Below are 25,457 nucleotides of genomic sequence, written 5' to 3' on the forward strand. Positions count from 1 at the left end.
TTGGAGGTTACTGATTCCATTTGTTAGTTCAATAATCTTGGAGGAACCACAGACATCAGTCTTTCTGTGATCAGGATGGCTCCCTGTGCTCTAATAAGGTCATCTAAACTTTTCCCCCCTCCTCTCATGCAGCATTTGGACCTTATCCATCAAGAGCCTGGCTTGACCCTGGATCAATTAAGGGATGAGGACTGTTCATTGACTTCTCAAGAGGCTCTATTCTGTAGTCTACTGCTGTGACCACAATATCATCATGTCATTCTGATGGAGGTTGTGTTAGCTTGCACACCTTTATTATAATAATAACGTTGCTACAGTCTGGTGCTAAGGCCTTCTCTTACCTGGGCCACCCATGCTCCTGGTAGGGAGGGACACAGCCTTGTCAAAGGTGGCAACTCGGATACAAGTCTTTGTTGTCCTTCATAATGGGGACTTCTGAGTTCACCAGTTTCATTTTGCCCTTATTCAGGAGTCTACTGCAGTGGTCAGGACAGCATCATGTTGTTCTGATGGAGGTTCCATTAGCTTGCCGCCTTTTATAATAATGTGCTACAGTCTGGTGCTAAGGCCATCTCTTACCTGGGCCACCTCAGTGCTAATGTGTGATTCATGCTTCAGGTCAGGAGGGACACAGCCTTGTGAAGGTGGCAGGTTTGGTGGATTCAGAGTCCTTGTTTCTCTTTGTAATGCGGACCTCCTGGAGTTCAACCTTCACTAGTGAGACCGCAATTAGAAGATGCAATAGACCAGAGGTGTGCTGATACTAAGGAAAGGCTGGTTCAGCAGGCAGTCTCGAAGTTGGAGTGTCACTCTTGCCCTCCACCTTTTCAAGGCAGAGTAGGCATCTCCCTCCAAGGAAGTCTGCCAAGCAGTCGACATCTGTTAGGGCTGCTCGAGTCTAAGCAACAGCAGTGCCTTTTCAGCCTCCCTCCTACAAACCAGGAAGGGGCATGGTGGGTCGTCAATAGAGAGGGTGCCACTCCCTTCCCGTTTCCACAGGTTGGGGAATGTCTAGAAGGCCATTGGGCCAAATGGCAGTGCCCTTCGGGTGGGGTATCTACTTCTTTCACCATTCCACCCCTCTCTCAGCCTGACTCCTCATTCTAACCCATGCAGCTTTTCAGAAGGAAGTGTTGAAGATGTTGGACAAGGGCTTAGTAGAGGAAGTGCTTGTTCTTCACCGGGGTCTTAGCTGGATTTTCCTGGTTTCATAGGCAACTGGTGATTAAAGACCAGTGATAGATCTTTCCATATTAAACATTGTCATCAGGAGGAGGAGGTTCAGGATGCCTATGCCTCAGATGGTTTCAGCAATTGTAAGGGAGAACAACATTTTGCTGTCAATAGACTTGAAGGATGCTACTTCCAGTTTCCAGCTCACTCATCATCCAGGAGTTATTTCCTTTGCTTTTAGCTTTGGAAAGCAAGTGTTCCAAGTTCAAGGTCCTTTGCTGCGGATTACTCCTGTTCTCAGATACCTCCATCTATGGTTTTTGGGGTGCTCTTCTTGAGGATTTAATGGCCTCAGGTGTTTGGAGTGCAAAAGCAAGCTGTTCTATCAGCGTGTTGGAGTTGATAGCAGCTTTCCTAGGTCTGCAGGAGTTCCACAAGAGGGTGGAGGGTTACTCTTGTCATTCTGATGTCAGACAACCCCACGGCAGAGCTCAATTGCAGAGTACTTTCCAGGCAGGAGGAATGTGGTGGCTGACAAGATAAGTCAGAGTTACTCTAGTCCTAGGTTCAGAGTGGTCTCTGCATCATGACATAGCAGACAGGTTGTTTCACCTTTGGGGAAGATGCTAGACCTCTTTGCCACTTGCTTCAGCAAGAAACTGGAGATCTACTTCTCGGTGGTCTCGGATCCTCTTGCTCTGGCATTGGACGCTCTTCAGCATCTTTGGCACAGTTTCGAGGTGTATGCCTTCCCTCCATTCTGCCAAGTCCTGAACAGAGTAAACAGTTACTGGAATCGAGTATGATCTTGGCATGTAGACTGGTTCCCAGACCTTCTGTCTCAGGTTCCGAGAGAAATTTTCCCCATGGCTAACCTTATGTGAAAAGGTTTCACCAGTCAGAAGGGTCCCTATCCACTTGAAGGCTGGAGACTGTCAAAGCAACAGGCCAATGTCATCAATCTCAGGTGGTCTTCATCAGCGGTTTACCCGGGCAAGTGGGCCATTTACTGTGATTGTGTTCGTCAACAGGTTTCTCTCCACTCAGAACTTCTGTGCAGAGGATTTTCTAAACTTTCTCAGAGATGAACAAGTCTTTCCATCTCGGCTGTCAGAGACTACAGGGCTGCTTTGGGGAACCCATGAGGTTTCAAGCCCAGTCGGTGACCAGCTTCCACCTCATATATGCATGAGTTGCCAGATGCCACAGATTCTTTGCTTCACAATCTGATTTTTACCTGGTCTTCAGCTTGCATTAAGATTCCTCTTGATAAGACCTCAGGTTTGTTACCTGTAAAAAATACAAATCTATTGACAATTTTAAAATTTGTCATGTTATATCTAGATTCTGTCAATATAGTACAGTTGGTATGAAAATGGTAGCTAATGTGTGTAATGCACGTATATGCATATGAAAACTAGCATTCTTGAAAAATGGAAAAACATTTCCTCCACAGTAAAACTCACTTCAATATATATTTGTTACGATCCTGGTTGTGGCCTTGAAAAATTAATATAAAAAAAAAACCTGTTTAAGGAAAACAAGTTTTGTGGACTTAATCTTTCATATAGAAAATATATTCTTTAATTCTACAAATGGTTACTGCATATTTAAAATACATTTAGATATGCGTATTTCATTTAGTGCTGTACAGAACTTTAGTATACTATACTTACACTCAAGAAAATGTTCCTCCACAGCAAGTAACCTTAAAACAAAAATTGTAATGCTTTCTAGCAGGGGCTTTTAAAAACTAATGGAACAGTTAACTGTTTCCCAAATTATCATAAGCAATAAAAAATTAAAACATTTATAAATTTCTCTTGAAAATATTAATTTCTCAATCTCAAATGCACATGTTAACATACTTAAACCCAAATCTTGGCTCTTTGATAAACTTGTCTTCATTGTGATATGCTGTAATTTCACTGATTCATCATAACCAAGTTATTAGTACTAATTCTCTGATCAGACACAACAGGGTCATCAGGATAGCAATAGAGATTCAGACAGGACAATTAACAAGGACACTTAACACTTCATTGAAGGCTATGCAACAGAAAATGAAGTGCATGAAGGTTTAGGTGAGACAGAGGCTTCAGATGGTGGCTGACATAATGTAGGAAGCTGAGGATTTTCCTAAATTGACTAGGGAAAGTTCATTAGTCTTTTAAAATAAAATCTTTAAAGAAATTCATTTCCTTTCCCATTTGAAAATCACAAAATCGTCCTTCAGAGGTTGTAGGATGGTGGTTATGCCACAGCTGAACAAATGACATTGAAGTATTCAAACTTGCATGGGCTTAGGAAAATATGCTGGAGAACTATTTCAAAGTCCAGACGAGCAATTCTGGTAATAGATTTGGCAGAGAGGTTCCCTGTGCTGCCAGAGAGCATAGCAGACATCCAAGTGTAGAGATTGCCCTTTTGGAAGAATAACATACAGCCACTGCTGTATGTTTGCTAATAATTACTAGTTTCTATGACAAATCATGACATTCCATAACTTAGTGTTTTGCCTATGTGGAGAGCCAAATAGAAGTCACTAAAAGGCTTACTTTGTTCTGCTGGATTCTGTGCATTAACTACAATAGTAGTGTTGTCAGATATAACCCTAAGCAAAAATCACTTCACCAGGTTCTGCTAGTCCTGCCACCACTAGAGATTTTGAAGTACTCTGAGATGGCAACTTGGATGTATTGCAACATAATAGCAACCTTACAAAATAACACTAGTCAAAAAGGAGTAGATGTAGGAGGACTTTGGGAACTCATTCTCCAGGGACAAACAACAGGTTATCAGAACTTGCCACAATTTGATTAATGAAATACACCACATGCATGAAAGGCCCTAGGTTGATGATTTCTCTAGGTAGAACTGGCACCCCAAGTATAAAGCCGTACATGAAAAATGTCCAGATGTTTGCTTAACTCTTTCCTGGAAGATAAACTTAGACAGACCTGTCATCCAGGTAGCATCAGAGCGGCCAGAGGTGGGAAAATCCTGGTGAACACCTGAGGAGGTATTTGGTCTAAAGCCAAAGACCTAGAACTTGAACTTACAACCCTCTACTTAGCTGAAGGAACATCCTCAAATGCAGCAGAATAGAATAGAATCATGTGAATAAGTAGCCCTAAGGCATAGAGCTGCAAGGATACCCACCCCTGGCACTAGTACCTGACAAATGCCACAGTTTCCATCTAAAGAGTTAGATGAACGCTAAAATGATTGTATTGAAATGTATAACTGAAGTTCAATTCTCTTGGCAGTCTCTGTCAATAGCGCAAATTTCTCTGTCTAGGACTTGCCTGTCCTCTGGGCTGGAAGGGAAACTCCCTGTGACAGGAATACCTGTAGTAGGAGTTGGATTCCTCCCATAAATGTTAATCACAGTTACAGCAATAGCTTGGTCCACAGGAAGGTTTCCCTCCAAATAAGATCCAAGGTCAGTTGCAGAAGGATGAACCAAATACTAGGAAATTGCCAGCAGAGTCCAACCCTAACAGTCTCGGCTACAAAATCGGCAGAATTACCAGCCAAGGTGTCACTGTCTAAGGTCTATGTAGGGGGCTGAGGGGCAAATGGCAATGAAATAGGAATTGCAACAGCCCATCTTGAAAGGTAAAGGGAACACACATCAATGGGCACAATTTTTCTGCAGATGAATCCTCTGCCGCCAAAAAATGATCACAAAACAGACCACCACCTTGATCACTCAGCAAGGGCTGCATCCACTACTAAGAACTATTGTAGGCATAGGGACAGGAGCAGGAGGAACCAATATATATTTAGATGAACAGGATGATAGTGGGGTCAAGGGGGAGACAGGGTGATGAGGAGATATAAATCACTCTTGGTGTTTGCAGGACAAGCCTTGGAAGGGGACTTTCACTAATGTCATTATCATGTGACAAGGCAGAAGGGATAGATAGAGATGAGGGCCTGTGGTGCTATCTCTGACATTGTCTAAAGTAGAAGGCAGTAAGGACACAGGAACCTCACCCAAAGTCTCTCGACTTCAGCGGGGGCAAGGGCACCACTCGATAAGTCTGGGAGGCAACCCTGGAGGCTTTAGCTTTACAAAGATGCAAGCTCATCCCTGGGCATAGACAAACCACTGGCTGTGATCAGTTGAAACAAGCACTGAAACATGTCTTCGCAGAGAAAGTTGTTCCCTGAACTCGAAGGGTGCATTGGGTGATAACTTCTCTATACTGGATGTAAATTTACACATCCACTATAATACATGTAAAAGAAATGGGTATTGTGTAAATTACAAAATTCTGATATAAAAAAAAAAACCACAGCAAGAGAAATGTAACCTTAACAAGGTATAGGAGGTTACATCAGAAAATTATCAATGTAAAAAGAAAACTAGGGAACAGAAACAGAGAACTTTAGGTAAACCATTAATGAGAAATTGGAAAGCACATCAAACAGCACAAAATCAAAACTACAGTTCCTAAAGCAGTCCTCAAGACGTAATACAGAAATCACCACCTCAAAAAGATAACACAGGCACTCCCTAGTAAACAAAAATGAAAAAAAATTACTGAAAAAAATAGCAGTGAGTGACACTACACCCTAAAGTTAAACAAAATTACACAGACACTGTAAAATTAAAACACTACCACCTAAAGTTAAACAAAATTACACAGACACTGTAAAATTAAAACACTACCACCTAAAGTTAAACAAAATTACACAGACACTGAAATTAAAACAACTTCTAAAAAAAAAAAAAAAAAAAAAAAAAAAAACAAAAAAAAAAAAAAAAAAAAAAAAAAAAAAATTTCGAAAGCCATCAGTACAAAGAAATTACTGAAAATAAATGGCATATCAAAACAGATACCAAGAGGAAGAGCAGCTGGACCCACTTCTACTCTCACATAAGAATAGTGAGAACTAGAGCTAAATCTTTTGGTTCTTCCCTGTACTAATTAATCCTCTTAGTTTTGTCTCTCCATTACCACTTAACAGTTTTATACTTTGTTTCCAACATGTTTAATTAGATCTTCCCTTTTGTGATGCGTAAGTTATATTGAGGACATATTAGTAATTCGTACTTCTATTACAGTCATCCTTCCATTTAATTTTTCCTTCCTCGACAATATTCCACCATTTATCATTACACCCGATTTTGCAAATAATTACACTTTTTTTTATGTCAAGTTCTTTTTCAAAAGATGATGTATGTTACCCTTAATCATTAATTCATTGTTAATTAAAACATTTTTATTTCTCAGGTTATGGCAAATGGACATATAGCTTCAGTAACGTTATATGAAAGTGAAGAGGCGGCATAGTACTGGATTTAAGTGAGATGTCGAAGTGATAAAACTTAGTGGTAGAGAATCACAGACAATTATTAATACAATATTGTATGATGAATTTGGTTTGCTTTAACCCTTTTCCCTTCCCAACATTATCTTAGAAAATGCAACCACTGTATTTGCGCAAATCATTGTTATGATTGATGTCATTTGTATCAGTGATCTTAATAATCATAGTTCCTTATACATACTAATGATATCTATACGCATAGTAGTGGTCAAGTTTCATTGGCAATGTGTACTTCCTCCATTTTAAGGCAAGGACAAATTCAATAAATTAAGGATACCAAAAAATACAGAAAAAAAATCTATATATACAATATCTACATTTTATATATATAATCTTCATGCTTGTAGGAGTGATGACCACTAAGAGTTTGTTTTGTGGATGATGTTCAATGTGCTAACATAGAAAGAAAATACAAAACTCAAAAAACAAAAAAAAGAAAAAAAAAGGGTTAATGCACAGCGCTGTTTGCCAGAGCAATACAAGAGGCTTTTATTATTCAATATTGTATTCAGTGATAGGTATATAAAGAAAGTTGCAACTTTTGTTCATCTTGCATAAATACAAATATGTTTTTAAGTTATGGTTGTGTAAACTCTAGTTTGGTTCTGTTTATAATGTAAAGAGGAGCAACATGGAAAGACTTGCAAACTTTAGTTATTGTATTACTGTACTTCTGTATTACTGTATGTCTTAAGTTAAAAATCAGTTTTGCACATTATCTTCCTAAACTAATGTGGAGAAATTTCTTTCTCACAGCAGAAAATATAAGGTACTGTATTTTGATACCATACAGTATTTGATAAATAATATTAATACTGTATATTTATATATATATCATATATATCTATATATATCCATATACTGTATATGACTATACGTATATATATATCTATATATATAATCACAATTTATCTGACCACAGTTGTTGTGTTCAGAAAGGTAGTGCACGAGTGTACTAGTGTGTGTGTGTGCATATGCACGCGTGTGCAAGGAGAATGTGAACCTCATTTGAAGACAGTGATGACTATAGAAAAAATTAACATTTCTAAAGTCATGGATACGCTTCTTCTGTACCATGACAGTTTTGATTTCCATATTTAATTAGATTGTGAATTTTGTATTCTATGGAAGCTTACTAGGTCTGCATAACCATTGTGAGCTGTTCATATAAACTTCTAATAATATTAAAGTGTTTTTACATGAAACTTATCAGTTGTTTGTTTTTCCTAAGTAAAAAATAAAAATTCTCCCATTATTAAAAACTGCTTGTGTAAATTTTATCCATGCTCACTTCAAGTGTTCTTGAAGAGGAGGAGGCTTAAAAAGTAGGCGGCATGGGGAAATGAGGAGTTGGAAATGGAATGGAATCTTGGCATAACAGAGGGAAAACCAGCAAAAATATTTAAGATAGCAAAAGGTGCTGAGGAATGAAATCAAGGCAAAGGGGAAAGATAAACACCTACTTCGAACTGATGGGAATCCTGACAGAAATAACACAGGACAATTCATTTCATGTCTCGGTAGCACTGCGGAATTATGTTTTCAGGTCTATCCTTTGATAGGCTTATACCGGCAGGCAGACTCAAGTAATACATATGGGAACTAATTAAACTCTAGAGAAAATAATTATCATACATATAAAAACTTTGGTAATTACTGCACAAAAGATGTTTAAAGTAATTATATTATCTAAAGCTTAATTAGCTCTATTATACTTATATATTAGTGGAGTCTGGTTGCCAGTATAAGCTTATCAAAGGCTAAGCCTGAAAATTCGACCTGCAGCCTTTCATAAAAGTACTAAATTCATTGCCTTTCTTAAGTAAGAGGATGATGGAGCTACGGGTATGACACCAGTACAAAAGCACTACTACCCAAGTACATCAAATACTGTCAACCTAATCGAGGTTGTTGACAGCTTGACAAGAGAGTTGTAGGGGCTGATGGAACCCTATGAGTACAGTTGAATTTGAACTACATACTCTAGAAAAGGTCTAGGGAATCATGTTTTCTATTAGAAAAGAAGGGAATAAGGTTGGCAGGTTGCAATACTATCTAAGGATGGATGACAGGGCTCTACCAATAACCTCCTTGCTAGAGAGGGAGACAGAGAAAATACATCATCAGACTTTTATTCAAACGGGTGCATAGTTGCCTAGCTCTCCTGTGCCTGCCAGTCCAGCACACAATTTTTTCTCTTCAATAGTCATGTAGGGAGCAAAAGAGGGAAATAGACTAAGAATCCAAGGGATTTCCACCAAGTGAGGTCATTAGGTGGGATTAAGCTTGTCCAAAAAGAGCAAGGTCAAACTACCAAATAGCCTTTTGGCTAGGGAGAAAGTGTCCAGAGGTCTACAGGTTTTCTCTTGAAGACCTGTAGACCATGGACACTTTTTGCAAGGGAAGGATTTGGTTTATTCTTTATAGCACTTGGTTTGAAGGTTCTACTCCCAATCTTATTCAAGTAAACTATAGTTTCAGGTAATGAGGCAGGATTCTGACTGACAGAATCCTTTGGATTCTGTTAGTCAGAATGCTGCCTCATTACCTAAAACTATGGTTTACTTGAACAAGATTGGGAGTAGTACCTTCAAACCAAGTGCTATAAAGAATAAACCAAATCCTTCCCTTGCAAAAAGTGGAAAGCCTATTCAAAGGACAAGGTGCCAAGCTCACCTTCTAGTTGCCTGGGGCTGGGGTAGGAAGCAGTAGGGGTACTGCCACCCAACATAAACACCAGCAGATATATGCCAGCATGGAAACCTAATTGTTCTACTGGAAATCTCAGAAGCAGAGGAGACTGGAAACCCTCTAAAACCTCACAGAGGGAATGTGTGTGGTAGCTTATGGCAAAGCATAAGGATTCATGGCAGACTGTCTATTCCTAGAAATGAGTTAAAAGTAGCCAGGAGGATAGATGACTTGTACAAAATCCAAAGATGCAAGGAGAGTTCTCTTATTTTTTCCAAAAGATGAAGGGAAGAAAATTATCATAAAGGCTATGAAAGCCCTGTGAACTAGCATTGAATGCAAGGGAAGAAAGCTTGACTGGAAGAAAGATCCATCAAGGGAGCCATGGCCATGCAAGGCTCCCCACATGTAATAGAACAAGAACATCTCTCAGGGATGATGAGAAGTAACAACGAACGGATGGATGGATGGATGAGATTTATGACTAAGGCCTAGGACTAGGACCCAAAGGGTCATTCAGCTCCATCATGAAGTATGATTATGAGCAATGGTTAGGTGTGTACTATATATGTGAGTACATGCTTAATGAAAACTGAGTATAAAAAACAAAAAATATATAATATATATATATATATATATATATTATATATATATAATATATATATATATATAATATATATATATATACTGTATTAGTAAAAATATGGATGATACCAGTTCTTAAAATATTAAAATGCTAAAAATCTATTACATCTTATTAAATAATCAATTTCTTTTAAAAAATGACAAATTTTCTAAGACAATTTGTATTTTTCATAGCTACAAACGCCTAGCTGGATCCGGTTAAATCGCAGATGAAAGCAAGGAATCTTGTGAGATCTGGCAACACGTGAGTATATCGGGTAAAGAGTGGTCAAGGACCACGCACCTATGCCACCGCGTCAATCTTTCTCAACTCAGGATGTCTTAGCAGACAGAAGGGCGGCTAGAGGTGGGCAGTATAATGTTAAGACCTCAGGTTTGTAGCTATGAAAAATACAAACTGTCATAGAAAATTTGTCATAAGTTCACACACGAACAAACCTTCGGTCTTAACAATATGGTAAGACTCATACTTGGAGGGAGGTACAAGACATCCTTAACTGGCTGAAGCCTACCCACCAGTCCAGTTCCAAAAGAAATAACTTCTGGAGAGGGACTGAAACCCGTAAGAAGCTAGATAAACTGAAATCCAACTACCCAAACATTGAGTGACGTACAATGATATATGGGAGAACCATTGTAATAGGGAAACAAAGATAAACTTTGACTGTCTAATAACAAACCAACACACCAGGTTTGTTATCTCTCCGAACTCCCCCCTTGCCAAGGAGTGGAGCATATGCTACTGAATAGAGGGTTGGATATTTGTATACCAAGCGACCACACTATCAGTATGAAGACCTTACTCACTTGTATCAGACAGTCCAGCGAATGACGTGTCTATTCCCTAACCCGCCTGAAGGAAGAAGTAAAGGTACAAGAGACAGAAAGAGACCAGCCAACTCTCTCATTCTCTCATCCACACAATCATCTTGAGTAAGATACAAAAGTGCCCTGTTAAGAGCAACTATGAGTTACACAACCTGTTGGGCAGCCACCACAGGACCCAGGGAAAACGTGTCCGTAGATCTGTGGGCAACATCCTTAAGATAAGAGAGGTGAACGTGGACTGGCATAACCAAGTACAAGCGCTCAGCACTATGTACAGCCAAGTTCTTTTTGAAAGCCAGAGAGGGACCAATACCCCTAACGTCATGCGCTCTAGCCTGCACAGACGTGGTGGAGGAATCATCAAGAGCGAAGTATGCCTGTCTGATGGCTTCCCGTATCCAAAAAGATATAGTATTCTTCAACACCTCTTTCTTTCTATGTCCTGTGCTAACATAAAGTCTGTGGCAGCCTGGTCTAAGGTGCCATGCCCTTTCAAGATAGCAACGCACGGCTGGGATGGGACAAAACAACAGCTCTTGAGCATCACCACCCACAAAGGCATTCAGTGATGGAATGGAAAACGAAGTGAACCTATCATCATGCAGAGAGGGATTTTGGGTCTTGGCCACAAATTCCAGGACCAATTCGAAGGACACCGACCCAAACCCCCAGTGTGCTACACATTATAGCCCAGACCGTGGAACTCTCCTACCCTCTTCAAAGATGTCAAGGTCAGGAGGAAAACTGTCTTGAGCGTCAAGTTCCTGTCAGATGAGCAACACAAAGGTTCATATGGACCCTAATGGCAGAAACGGACAAACGTTTCTCATCTCCGAGGAAGGTTAAAAAGTCTGCTATTCGCTGAATCGAGGTTGCAAGTGGAGAAAAACCCCGTTTACAACACCAATCATAGTAGATCGTCCATAGCCTTGGTAAACCACAGAGGTTGACCTTCTGAGACTGCTGGACATATGCCCTACTGTTCTCTGAGAAAAGCCTCTCTCTTGGAGGAGAGATACTTGATAGCTTCCAACTGTGAAGAGACAGGGATTCTACTGACTGGTGGAACCTTTCTACATGTGGCTGACACAGGAGATGCCACCAAGGGGGAATTTCCCTCGGAACTTCCGACAACGACTACAGCAGATCTGGAAACTATTTCGCCTGAGGCCACAGAGGGGCTACCAAAGTCATCCTGAGACCCTACGAACTCACCAGTCTGTTAAGAACCTGATGAATCAAACAAGACAGAGGGAAGGCATACACCTCCAGGTTGCCCCAGGGATGTTGTAACGCATCCTCCGCTAACGCCAAAGGATCTGGAACCACAGAACAAAATATCTCCAGTTTCCTGTTGAATTGAGTCGCAAAAAGGTCCAGCACGGGTCTCCCACAAACCTAGAAAAGCTTGTCTGCTGCTATTTGAAGGGACCACTCTGTGCCTAGGATGTGATCCCAACGACTGAGTTTGTCTGTGACCACATTCCATTTGCCATGTATATACCTGGCTGAGAGCTCTACTGAATAGCGGACTGCCCACTGGTGAACCTCGACAGTCAAGGTATTAACCTGACGTGAAACTAGACCTCCCTGCTTGTTCACATAGACAACCACCATGGTATTGTCCGACATGAGAACGACAGAATGACCCTCAACTTTCTCCCAAAACTCCTTCAGACCCAGGAAGGCTGCCTTCAACTGCCAGACACTGATATGCTGATGTTTGTCCTCCAAACTCAAAACGCCTGAGGCAATGAGGCCGCCGAAATGAGCCCCCAACCTGCGAGGGAGGCATCTGAAAACAGAAGGAAGTCCGGTGGTAGAGAACGCAGAAGGACACCCTTCAAAAGATTTCGGTCATCCAACCACCAACGAAGGTCTTCTCTTACTTCCAGACAGAGGAACCTCTAACAGGGCGAGTCCCCACCGGAGACCAGAATTCCCCCAGTCTCCATTGTAGAGACTGAAGATGAAGACGCCCATGAGGGACCAGCTTCTCCAGGGAAGACAAAACTCCTAGAAGAACCTGTGATGAGCTGACTGATGTGGTTCCGAGAAGGTTCCGAGAAGGTTCCAAGAAGAAATCACGTGCCATCACTCGCAACTTTCTTCTTTAATCTCTGATTCAACAGGAAAAACTCTTGCAACCGCCATATTGATGACCATGCCCAGGTAGAGAATCCTTGACTGGTACAAGGTTTGACTCTTCATGGTTAAGCACAATGCCCAGTTCCAGACAAAACTGAAGCAGACGATCCCTGTCCTGCAGCAGCTTTTCCTTGGAACCTGCCAAGACCAACTAATCGTTGAGGTACCTCAGCAAACGGATCCCCTGAGCATTGGCCCAACTTAATACAAGAGAGAAGACCCTTGTGAACACTTGAAGGGCTGTGGTCAGCCTGAAGCACATTACTTTGAACTTGAAGACCTTGTCCCCAAGAGAAAAGCGAAGGAACTCCCTGGACCTCAGATTTTGAATATGGGATCTGGAAGTATTTAGTCCCTCAAGTCATCACAGCCATGGAAGTCACCTCCCTCACAGCTGCCAACACTGAACACGGGTCCATCTTGAACCGTGTCTTCCTGATGAAGTGATTCAAGGTAGAAAATTCCATCACAGGCCTACCAACTCCAAAAACTCCTTGGAGGCACCAAGATGATGTGACAGTAAAACTCTGGAGACAGATGCACCACTTCCTTTATCGCATCCTTGTCCAGCATCTTCTGCATTCTCTACCGAAGAGCCAAGAACTTCAGAGAATCTGAAGGATATGCCCTTTGAGCTGCAGCTTGTCCGAGAGAAGGAGGGAAGTTGAATGACAGTAGGTACCCACCAGAAAGACATCTACCACCCACTGCACCCCCCCAACTGTGGCACCGGAGAGGGAGAGGCGTCAACCTACCGAAGGCTCCCTTTACCTCCAGGCAATGATCTATGTGACTGCTGCTGGCAGGGGAAGGAGGAGCCAGACGCCTCAGAGGACGAGACTCCAACTTAGAAACAGCTGTTTGTGCACTAAGTTCTTGGTGTCGGCCCGTGCCAGTCTATGCATCGGCCAGCTCAGTCTGAGGGAACAAAAATTGAGACTCCAACAGATCCCCATTCCTTGACGCCAGCAAGGATTCAGGGTCAACTGATCTTTCCATCCTGGATAAAGCCACATCTCTTCTAATCAGGAGAAGGTTACCCCACAAATTAACATCGAGGTGAGCCATATACGAAACGTCTTGCTTCCGGACTGCAACAACTGGCAAGGGAGGACGCAGTTACCAACCCTTCTCGGGACCTGTCAGAAGCTATCTCGGCAATGACCATAGACCAGAAGTCCAGCCAAGAAACCGTCTGCAACATGGAGGCTGCCGTAGATTCCAACCACCCAAGGCATCTTGTGGAGACAACAATGGAGCCACCGACCTCACCTGCTCCAAAGTCCATCCCCGGGTATCATTATAAAAAATCTTTGCTAAGAGCTTGCCTGCAAGCCCATGTTTATGCTGCACAGCAGCATACTGTTGACACTGCACCAAAATGTGCTCAATTGACAAGGGGATGTTACAATGAGCATATTATGAGTCAGGTGAGAGGGACCAATTCTCAACCTGCAAATAACTTTAAATGCTGATGACCAGAAGGATATGCTGGGTCGGATAGTTCTATACTTTCTATTAGTATTTGCAAGAGATGACCATGGGGGCCTGCCACATCTGTCAGATATGATTTAATCTTTTTATGTAAATCTGTGTGGGGGATATTGGGTAAATTAACAGAAATATTAGTGCTGGCAAACTTAGCTTATGCGTCTGCATGTTCGTTCCTTTTTATTCCAACATGAGCAGGTACCCAGCAGAAGCATACAGATTTGTGGTGAGAATGAATACGGCACAGCCATTCTTGAGCCTTTTGCACTACAGGATGGAATGGATCATACTTACAAATACTGTCAATTACACTTTGACAGTGTATGGATAACCGATTTCTTCAAAGCATGGACCTCAGCAGTCAACTCAGCCGAAAACGAAGAAGCTGAGTCAGGCAACCGCCCTAAGCTGGAGTTTTCTTTGGTTATAACTGCACAGCCAACCCTATCTCTGGATTTTGATACATCACTACATATCTTATAATCTTTTGCATGTTGCTGATCATGCTCTAAAAATTTGGATTTTACTTCCTATGGGGGAGAGTTCTTTTTACATATGTCTGTAGACCATTTACAACAATAGGTAAAAGCCATGGTGTGTGTTCTGGATGCTGAACTGGCCAGATTTTTTTTATTAAAGATATTATTGTTATCCAGCCATTCTTCAAGGCATACTTGAAATGGTTTAGAGTTAGCTTTGTATCTGATAGACAGCGTCTGATTTAGCAATTTATTTGATGGATTATTGGGTGAGATTTTGACCTTTATTGCATATCGAAGTCCTAATTCCTCCCTACAGAGATCTGGGGGCAGGTGATGAGTATCAACATGAATAATCTCAATGGGAGAAGTCCAAAATGCCCCAGGACAGATTCTCAGGCTCATGTTATGCACTACATCCAATTCATGAAGCTTTGTCTTACTTGCAGAAGAATATATTTGGCAGCCTTAGTCCAGTCTTGAGAGACAAAATGCATCATATAAAAGGAGCAGTGATTTCTTATCTGCTCCCCAATCAAAACTGGGGATGACCTTTAAAATGTCAAATGACTTTCTTGCTTTTTGTTTGAGGTAATCAATATGACTTGACCAAGTCAACTTTTTTATAAAAAAAATTCAGACCTAAAACTTAACTTTATCAGACCTAAAAACTTAACTTTGTCTCTATACAATAAAATCTCCCCATTTAAAAGCAGATTTGGTACTTCTTCCTTATGTCTGATATTTGTAAAGCACACTGCCACAGTTTTAGCTGATGAAAATTTAAAACTATTTATTATGTCTACCTGCATATTGCATTTATAGAGTTTTGTAAGTCCCTACATGCAGAAAGGGCATCATATGATTACATAAATAATTAGATTATCAACAAATAATGACCCTTATATGCGAGGTGAAAGGACACCAATGATTCTCATTTACTTGCTAATGGTAAAGCATGTGACACTTAAGACACTGCCCTGTCGGCACCCCTTCTACCCGACAGTAAGAGGATGACAAGATTGGTTCCCACACGTACTTTTAAAAATCTACAGTAGTACATCGAGATACGAAATTAATCCGTTCAGAGGCGCCCTTCGTATCATGAGGTTTTCGTATCTTGGACCACATTTTACATGTAAAATGGCTAATCCGTTCCAAGCCCTCCAAAAACACCCCAGTAAATTTCATAATAAAGCTAAATTGACCTATAAACAATGAAATACAAGAAATACTGTACTTAAAATGTGGAAGCTTACCTTTCGAGTGAGGCTATCTCCGAAATTGGCGGCAGAGGAGGAGGAGGACAAACGGCAGATACGTACGTACGTACGTACACTTAACTTTACGAAAACAAATAAAAAAAATGTAAGGAAAACATACATAAACTAAAATTTACGAAACACATTAACAAAACTGTAACACTTAACTTCACAAAAAACTAAAATTAAATTTTTTCTTTTCTTTTTTCTTTTTTCTTTTTTTTACTTTTTTTTTTACAGAATTTCAACTTCATCACCACTTTCAACTTTCTGTTTATCACTTGGTTCTTCCTTTTTGCTTTCAACTTTGTTTTTCATCACTTGGTTTTTCCTTTTTGATTTCAAATTTCTGTTTTTTATCACTTGGTTCTTCCTTTTTGCTTACTCCTGCTAATGCTAAAGGCCTCTTTAAAAAATAACGATCCAAGGAAGATTGCTTCTGCCTACTTTTCACAATGTTCCTGAAACGACTCGGGCAAACGTCATTGAACTGCGCAAGCATACGACCTGTGTGAGCCTTTTCGGGGTGTCTTTTTTTTCTATAAACGATTGCACTTTATGGAAAGCGGCAATCTCCTACAAGGCCAGCGCGTAGTACATGGACCCCCCGTATTCGCGTTCTCCAGATTCGCGGACTCACACATTCGCGGATTTCTCTCGGAACATTTCCCTGCATTATTCGCGGAAAAATTCGCGCATTCGCGGTATTTTTCTATGGTAAATATCCACAAATTCCTGGTTTTTTTGATGAATTTCATCATAAAATGCACTTTTTGTGATAAAACTATTAAAAAAACCATGTATGAAAATTTTTAGTGGGTTTTTCTTGAGTTTTAACTAACAAAATAGGCTGTTTTTAGCATTTTTATAGGGGTTCCAAACATTCACGGGGTTCTAACTATTCACGGGGGGTCTGGTACGCATCCAACGCGAATACGGGGGGACCACTGTATTTCTGGGCTCAGCTCGTGTCGGCCTATGAAAGGATCCTTAATATCATTCTTTCTAGGTAAAATTAATCTAAAATTACCAGAGAAAAACAAAATAAGAAAATGTCAGTAAAACTGACTCGCTCACTCTTTAAAAGAAGTGTCGGTATGAGAATAGGGGCGAGTGGGAACACTACCACGAGACATTCACCAATTAGACCTTCCAATCAAAATCCCCACTAGAGAGAGCTGATACCAATGGGCGATGCGGCCGCTACTACTACTACTAGGGGACGCCACGGACAGCAGCGCCCCTAGCGGTCATCCTTAATTATTAGCGCTAAAGCGTCGTACGCATTTTCTTGCTTGTGTACTATTTTCTGGATTTACCTCATTCTCCATTATGGAACGTGCTGCCATCGCAACGGCTAAGTTAAGTGCCTCATAAGTAGTGTTTTACCGTATTTAGTCTTCCAGGAACCAGTATTTTCCTTCTAATAGGTCATATACGTTTTCCTCCCGTCGACTCGTGGCGGCGCCATGCTGCCTCATTAAGAATTCCCGGTCTTCCATACTGGGACTTCTTATACTTATGGGCTTACTATATCACGTTCATCGTTTTTTACATCGCCTTTTTAGCTAGGTTAGCCCATTTACCAATTCTCTTAGTTTGGTATTTAGGGCTATTCTGTGTTTCTGCCAGCATCCCGGCTCTTGCTCTTCATCGGCTATCGCTGGCTCCGAGTAGGCTTCTGTTCCTCGGAACAGTTTGCCTCCTCCTGGGCTTCTTTTTCTTCTACTAAAAGTGTCTTTTTCCATCTTTACGATGTAATTTTAGTTCTATTTAGGGTGTTTAGGCTAGCCTAGGTGCATGTCCCATGTATTGGTACAGCCTGGTTCACGTGGCCCTTCCACGGTGTGTTGCTATCGCGGCTTAGGCCACTTGCGGTCACGTGTTCCATCGCACCTTACCCTTCCCCTTCCCTCCCTACCAGGTATAGGGAGGGGTCTGGGGGGACCCCTTTGGTTGCCATGACAACCTCAGTTGCCTTCCTCCCTCCTTCTCTGAGGAGGCCAGGGTTCTCCCCAGCTGGGGTATAGGGCGACCACTTGTTTCGGGTACCGGGTCACCGAGCGGGTAGTTGTTGGGACGGGGAGGAGTAGGCCACCCCCCCTCTCTCTCTCCCGCCGTGTTTACGCCGAGAACCCTCCCCCCCAGTTGCTCAAGCCCACCTTTCCCCCCACTATAACGAACGGAGCCCTCCGCCGCAGCCGGGGCACCTTTGTTATAGCTTGCTGGCTCCGCCAGCGGGCGGGGTGGTCACTACTAGTGGTCTATTGCTTGCCTACTATATCCTTCCCTTTTTCCCTGCTACCGGAAGGGAGCTTGCTTCTTACCCGGGCACTCTTCTAGTAGACGGGGGGAAAAGGTTTGATATTTATTTAGTTATTTTAAGGATATACCCTAATTTTACGATGAATTCCTAGATTTATAATTATATGTATACCATCTCCGCCGTTTTCCGTCGTGGTTTCAATTTTCACCACCACACCTGGTTGGATTCTATCACTTGTCTCCGGCGTAGCCTTGGACAAACTCCAACCATCTTGCTACCACACGTATTATGGCGGGGCTCTGGTTTAATCTAACTTTCTCGCTCCGGCACCAGCGGAGCAATTGTTAGGCTGTAAGTGTTCTCCTGATAACGTTAAATGTATCTTTCCACTTACAGGCTACCAACTGTCAGGTCCTTGGGTGTGCAATGCGACGTTATACGACTCCTGCGCCCACGATGAGTGCAGGCTCACGCCCCGTGTGCCACGCCTTACAACGACATGATCGTCTGGCACCTGGAAGCCTGCGCCATCTGTTACGACCTGGTCAGTCAGCTGGTGGAGGGGTAAGTCGATTATAGACTTTTTTTATCGTATTACTAACAACACTTAGTCATAAGCTTGTTAACCCCGCTCCGCCATTAGAAGCTTCATTTCGCCTTCTCTTTCAGGCTGCCGGTGTGAGGGAAGTCGCCCTAGCAACCCTGAAGCTTGGGTGGGCGGCTTCGGGAAGAACGCCGCCAAAGGCCAGCCTTACATCTTGGACAAGAAGCTGGCCGTTCAGATCTTCCCCGGTGGCAAGTCAACAGGGTATGTTGACCCGATATCTGCAGCCCCTCTCATAGCCTCCATCCAGCAAGAGATGCAGCAGTCTTTCGGGGGCCTGTGGCCATGCAGGAGACGGTCCCGGACGTCGCAACCTTGGACCTTAATATTGAGCCTATGGCGGTAGGTGCTGAGGATTTGTTAGTTGAGGTAGGTGTGTCGGGTGCCCAAGGTCTTTCCTTGGGCGCTCCTGGATCTTCTCCTGTCCCTTCTTCTACCGCTTCTTTCCAAGGCTTTTTGGGATCTGAGATCCCTACCCTGCTCTCCGCCCGCTCTCTCTGTACCCCCAAAGGTAAGTAAGGGACAGAGAGAACCGAAGATCCCTTGTTAAGACGACTTCTAAAAAGTCGTCGTCGTCGTCTTCTTCAGCTAAGAAGTCTTCGACTTCCTATGCTGACGCGGTGAAGGCTAAGCCGAGCTCTTCCTATTCAAAGAGCTCTAGAAGCAAGGCTTCTAAGGAGAAGGCTCGCGCTCCCGCTGAGCCAATGCCTTCTCCGGCCTCCACCGCATCCACTCCGGCAACGCCGGTTGGAGTAGCGGACCTAGCACCTTTGATCCCACTGCTTTCTCAGCAGTGGTGATGCAACAGGTAGGAGAGATGGTTGGCTCACAAGTCTCCGCCCTCGGAACCAAGTTCGAACAGATGTTCGCACAACTGTCGAGCACGTTTTGTCTCAGTCGGGCCAGTCCATCCAAGATATCTCTAACAGAGTTAGAGAGAACGAGGACCGAGTAGCTGGGCTTTGCTCAGGCTCCTCATCCAGTCTCCCCTAGTAGCAAGTGCTGGTATTCTCCAGCTACCACCTTATGAGTCGCTACCAGCCTTCTCCATGGAGAACCATGGAGAGTGGCCGCTTACGCTCCATTCAAGGACGGTATGATCTCTGTCCCGGAGTGTGGAACTCGAAGGATTGAGGACTTCAAATTTTATCCTCCGGGATTGACGCAGCCTTTCATTGGATATGCTAGGCTGACCGTAGCGGCACTCACTAGGGAGGACAAGATCTCCAGGAGAACGTTCTCTATAGTAGAGACACGCTCAACGCGAATGGGTTCACTGCCTTGAGGACTGGGAGTGTACCAACACTAAGCTCCAGGCTTTGTTCAAGAGTCCTTTTACCTATTTTTGCGACGGAGGAGGAGGCTTCTCTTCGTTCGCTACAAAAATAGTTGGAAGCGACTCTTCAGCAGTCCTCAAGGATGAGCCCATGCCACAGCTGAGGGAAGCAGAGTCTACTTCTCCGCTCTTCCCAGCTTTCGGAGAATTGTGGGAGAACTTGCCTGCCACTTTCACGCTTGGTAAGCTCAAACTGGACTGTGCTATGGACCAGTTTGGCGAAAAGCTCCCAAGCTGCCTGATTCCTTGATTCAGGCAGAGTTCGACGCTCGAACTAGGTTTGGCAGGTCCCTCAATTCTCTGATTATCACAGAGATGGCTGCTCTTTCGTATGGCACAGAACCTTTATTTAAGATTCTGGCCAAGTCCCAGCTTCAAACGGTTCAGACGGATGCTTTCGACTTCTTCCAAGCTAGGAGGAATTGCCGAAAGCACGTTCTGCAGGAATGCACTATTAGGCACGAACCTAATAGACTCCTGGCTTCCAGCATGTGGGGAGCGGACCTCTTCCCAGAGTCCGCTGTAAATGAGGTACACCACGAGGCTGCTAGGCTCAACCAGAGCCTTAGAGCTAGATGGGGTATCTCCTCTAAGAGGAAACAAGAATCCGCCCCCGCTGCTGGTAAGAAACTAAAGAAGTCTGTTAAAGGGTTCCAGCCTTACCAGAAGCAATTCGTTCAGGCCGTCCCGGTTACCCAACAGGGACAACCTTCAACCTCGAAGCAGACCCAGCCCATCCTCCTGCTGTCTCCTCAGTCACAACCCTCGACCTCCTACGCACTCTCGCCGGCCTTCAACCCTATGTATGAAGGTCAGGCTTACCCTCCTTTAATAGGCAATCGAGAGGTAACAGAGCGAGAGGCCACTTTCGCCAGCGTGGCACAGGAAGGGCGGCAAGGAGTAGGCAGTTCAGAGGAGGGCGTGGAGGTCAACCCGCCCATCAACAATGAGGCTCCCCAGGTAGGAGGGAGGCTGTTCCTCTTCCGTCACAGGTGGGGGTTCAGCAATTGGGCACAGAGCATAGTGTCCAAGGGATTGGGTTGGAGTTGGATCAAAGATCCCCCTCCAATCAAATCGTTCCATCAAGTACCATCAAAGGAATTGACAGATTATGCGGAGGAACTCCTTCAGAAAGGAGCTATTGCGAGAGTCAAGCATCTAAAATTTCAAGGTCGCTTATTCAGCGTGCCAAAGATAGGCTCAACAAAAAGAAGGGTAATCTTAGACTTGTCAAGGCTAAACTCTTTCATTCGTTGCGACAAGTTCAAAATGCTTACCCTCTCGCAGGTAAGGACCTTACTTCCTCGTGGAGCCGTCACATGCTCCATCGATCTTACAGACGCATACTATCATATCCCTATAGCCAGACACTTCCGCCCATTCCTAGGATTCAGGCTAGGAAATCAGACATTCTCATTCAAAGTGATGCCCTTCGGTCTGAATGTAGCCCCCAGGGCGATTTCACGAAATAGCAGAAGTAGTGGTGCAACAATTGAGAACTCAGGGAATAATGATAGCAGCATACCTCGACGATTGGTTGATCTGGGCACCAACAGTCGAGGAATGTCTCAAAGCCCACGAAAAAAGGTAGTTTCAATTTCTGGAACATCTGGGGTTCCAGATAAACAAAACGAAATCCAGACGTTTTCAGTGGCTAGGAATCCAATGGGATTTGTCTTCCCACAATCTGCAATTCCCAGTGGCCAAACGGAAAGAGATAGCCAAGTCTGTCAGACAATTTCTCAAATGCAAGCAAACATCAAGGAGAAGCCAGGAAAGAATCCTAGGTTCCCTTCAGTTTGCTGCAGTGACAGATATCCTCCTGAAAGCAAGGCTGAAAGATATAAATCGAGTTTTGTTTGGCGATCGAGAGCAAACGTCCAAATCTCGAGACAAGTTGTCAGTAATTCCACAGATCCTTCGCAATCAACTCCGTCCATGACAAAAGTAAAGAACCTGGCAAGCGGGTACCCCTTCAATATCCCCTTCCAGTGTTAACCATTCACACGGATGCCTCCCTGTCCGGGTGGGGGGGATATTCTCAATTCAAACAAGTTCAGGGGACTTGGTCAGTTCAATTCCGCCAGCTCCACATAAACGTTCTGGAAGCAATGGCAGTATTTCTTACCCTGAAGAGACTTCTTCCCCCGGAAAAGTCTCATCTAAGACTAGTTTTGGACAGTGCAGTGGTAGTTCATTGCATCAACAGAGGAGGGTCCAAATCCAAACATGTGAACCATGTCATGATAGCCATCTTTGCACTAGCAAACAAACACAAATGGCATCTGTCCGCCACTCACCCTGGCGGGGGTAAGAAATGTGATAGCAGACGCCTTGTCCCGGTCGGTCCCTCTGGAATCAGAATGGTCCCTAGACGACGGTCATTCCAGTGGATATGCCGGAGAGTCCCAGGTCTTCAAGTAGATCTCTTCGCCTCACAAGCGAACCACAAGCTCCCTTGCTATGTGGCCCCCAACCTGGACCCTCTGGCTTATGCCACGGACGCCCTGTCGTTAGATTGGAATCAGTGGAGAAAAATTTATGTTTTTTCCTCCAGTGAATCTTCTCTTGAAAGTCTTGAGCAAGCTGGAGGACTTTTTCAAGGGACTAGTAGCCCTGATTGCTCCAGACTGGCCCAAGAGCAACTGGTATCCTCTGCTTCTGGAATTGGGTCTCCGACCTCAACGGATTCCCAATCCCAAGCTGTCACAATCAGTACAAATGAGGACTGTGTTCGCTTCTCAGGAATTCTTCAGACCCTAACTTTATGGACTTCATGAAGTTTGCGGCTAATAAGATGCTAACATTGATCCACAAACATCCTCTTCCTAGAATCAGACAAAAGAGAGTCAACTATTAGACAATATGACTCAGCTGTTAAAAAATTAGCATCCTTCCTGAAAGAATCAAACACTACAACCATGACAGTTAATTTAGCTATATCCTTTTTCAGATCCTTGTTTGAAAAAGGTTTAGCAGCTAGCACTATTACTACTCATAAATCGGCTTTGAAGAAGATCTTTCAGTTAGGTTTCCAGATAGATCTGACTGAATCTTATTTTACGTCCTATCCCTAAAGCCTGTGCTAGACTTACACCTCTCAAAGGCCTACTACAGTCTCATGGTTCTTCAATGATGTCCTCAAACTAGCATCAGATACTGACAACTCGTCTTGTACATTCATAATGCTTCTTAGAAAGACATTATTCTTATTGAGCCTAGCTCAGGAGCTGGAATTTCAGAACTGTCGGCTCTATCCAGAGATGCGGGTCATGTGGAATTCCTCCCCTCAGGAGAAGTTCTGCTTGCTCCGGATCGTAGTTTTTGGCTAAAAATGAGGATCCTCTTGCAAGGTGGGCTCCTTGGAAAGTCATCCCACTTCCGCAAGACCCTTCTCTCTGCCCAGTATCAACTTTAAGAGCCTTTCTATCTCGTACATCCTCAAGATCCTCAGGTTCTCTCTTCATGAGAGAAAAAGGTGGTACTTTATCAGTAAAAGGTATTAGACAACAAATCCTTTTACTTCATTAAACAAGCCAATCCTGATTCATTTCCAAAAGCACATGACATCAGGGGAGTAGCCACCTCAATTAATTACTTTCAACATATGAACTTTGAGGATCTTAAAAAGTATACTGGATGGAAATCTCCGACAAGTCTTTAAACGTCACTATCTAAAGTCCTTGGAATCTTTAAAATTTTCTGCAGTAGCACGCGGGAAACATTGTTTCCCCTGATACTGTATAGTAGTCGTAGTATAGATCCAGGTCTCCTCTCTACCTACCTCGTCCAACATGCCTCACCCTATCGCCATGCTACTCGGATATTCTAGCCTTAGCCGCTGAGATCATATTAGTGGATTGTCCCTTATTTTTTTGCTAGGGACATCCACACTATGTACTGATATGTACTTCAGTGTACCTACCCTTATTTTTATGCTAGGGTAGGACACAATGTGTTTGTATATTTTGTAAATACGTTATCTAAGTGAAATCTGTTTTGTTAAATTACACTGCATTATTGTATTTTACTATGTTTACTATAATTTTAAGTACTTTACATTACTAACTTTCTTTTATGTCATTGTTTAAAATAAGTTAGCCTTAAGTACTTAGTTTATATGCTGTAATAACTGATTTACTTATATTATATCCCTCATTTTTACAACTGATTTTCATTTGTCCTTTTTTCCCATCTTGTCTGTTTCTCTGGTACTCTTTCATAGGCCGACACGAGCTGAGCCCAGAAAAGGGATTTTGACGTAGGAAAAATCTATTTCTGGGTGATTGGCTCGTGTCGCCCTATGAAACCCACCCTGTATTGATTGCCCCCGCCCCCCCCTGCAGGACAAGATGTTCATAGATTAAGGATGACCGCTAGGGGCGCTGCTGTCCGTGGCGTCCCCTAGTAGTAGTAGTAGCGGCCGCATCGCCCGTTGGTATCAGCTCTCTCTAGTGGGGATTTTGATTGGAAGGTCTAATTGGTGAATGTCTCGTGGTAGTGTTCCCACTCGCCCCTATTCTCATACGACGACACTTCTTTTAAAGAGTGAGCGAGTCAGTTTTACTGACATTTTCTTAATTTTGTTTTCTCTGGTAATTTTAGATTAATTTTACCTAGAAAGAATGATATTAAGGATCCTTTCATAGGGCGACACGAGCCAATCACCCAGAAATAGATTTTTTCCTATGTCAAAATCCTTTCATTAACCCTTAAATGCCGAAGGGGTATATTAAAAAAATCGTCTTCTGTGTGCCAAGGCGGTCTCAGAGTGAGCGCGGAAGCGGAAAAAATATTTTTTTTCAAAAAATCACAGCGCGCTTAGTTTTCAAGATTAAGAGTTCATTTTGGCTCCTTTTTTGTCATTGCCTAAGTTTAGTATGCAACCATCAGAAATGAAAAAAATGATATTGTCATGATACAATAAAGTTTTATACATACTTACCTGACAGATATATACTTAGCTATAGACTCCATCGTCCCCGACAGAAATTCAAATTTCGCGGCACACGCTACCAGTAGGTCAGGTGATCTACCGCCCTGCCCTGGGTGGCAGGACTAGGAAACCATTCCAGTTTTCTAATCAGTTTATTCTCTTTCCACCTGTCTCCTGCGGGGAGGCTGGGTGGGCCATTAATCGTGTATATCTGTCAGGTAAGTATGTATAAAACTTTATTGTATCATGACAATA

General features: G+C 42.9%; 1 long non-coding RNA gene across 1 annotated transcript in view; it reads right to left on the reverse strand.

Moving 5' to 3' along the window:
• Positions 1-2,085: 2,085 nt before the first annotated feature.
• LOC135212332 (uncharacterized) overlaps positions 2,086-25,457 on the reverse strand; it is a 49,341-nt gene continuing 25,969 nt past the window's right edge. Inside the window, exon 3 of the long non-coding RNA XR_010313869.1 lies at positions 2,086-2,463. This is a non-coding gene — a long non-coding RNA (uncharacterized LOC135212332). The remainder of the gene's footprint in view (positions 2,464-25,457) is intronic.

This window comes from Macrobrachium nipponense, chromosome 40 (assembly GCF_015104395.2).
Source record: "Macrobrachium nipponense isolate FS-2020 chromosome 40, ASM1510439v2, whole genome shotgun sequence".
NCBI classification, from domain to species: Eukaryota; Metazoa; Arthropoda; class Malacostraca; order Decapoda; family Palaemonidae; genus Macrobrachium; species Macrobrachium nipponense.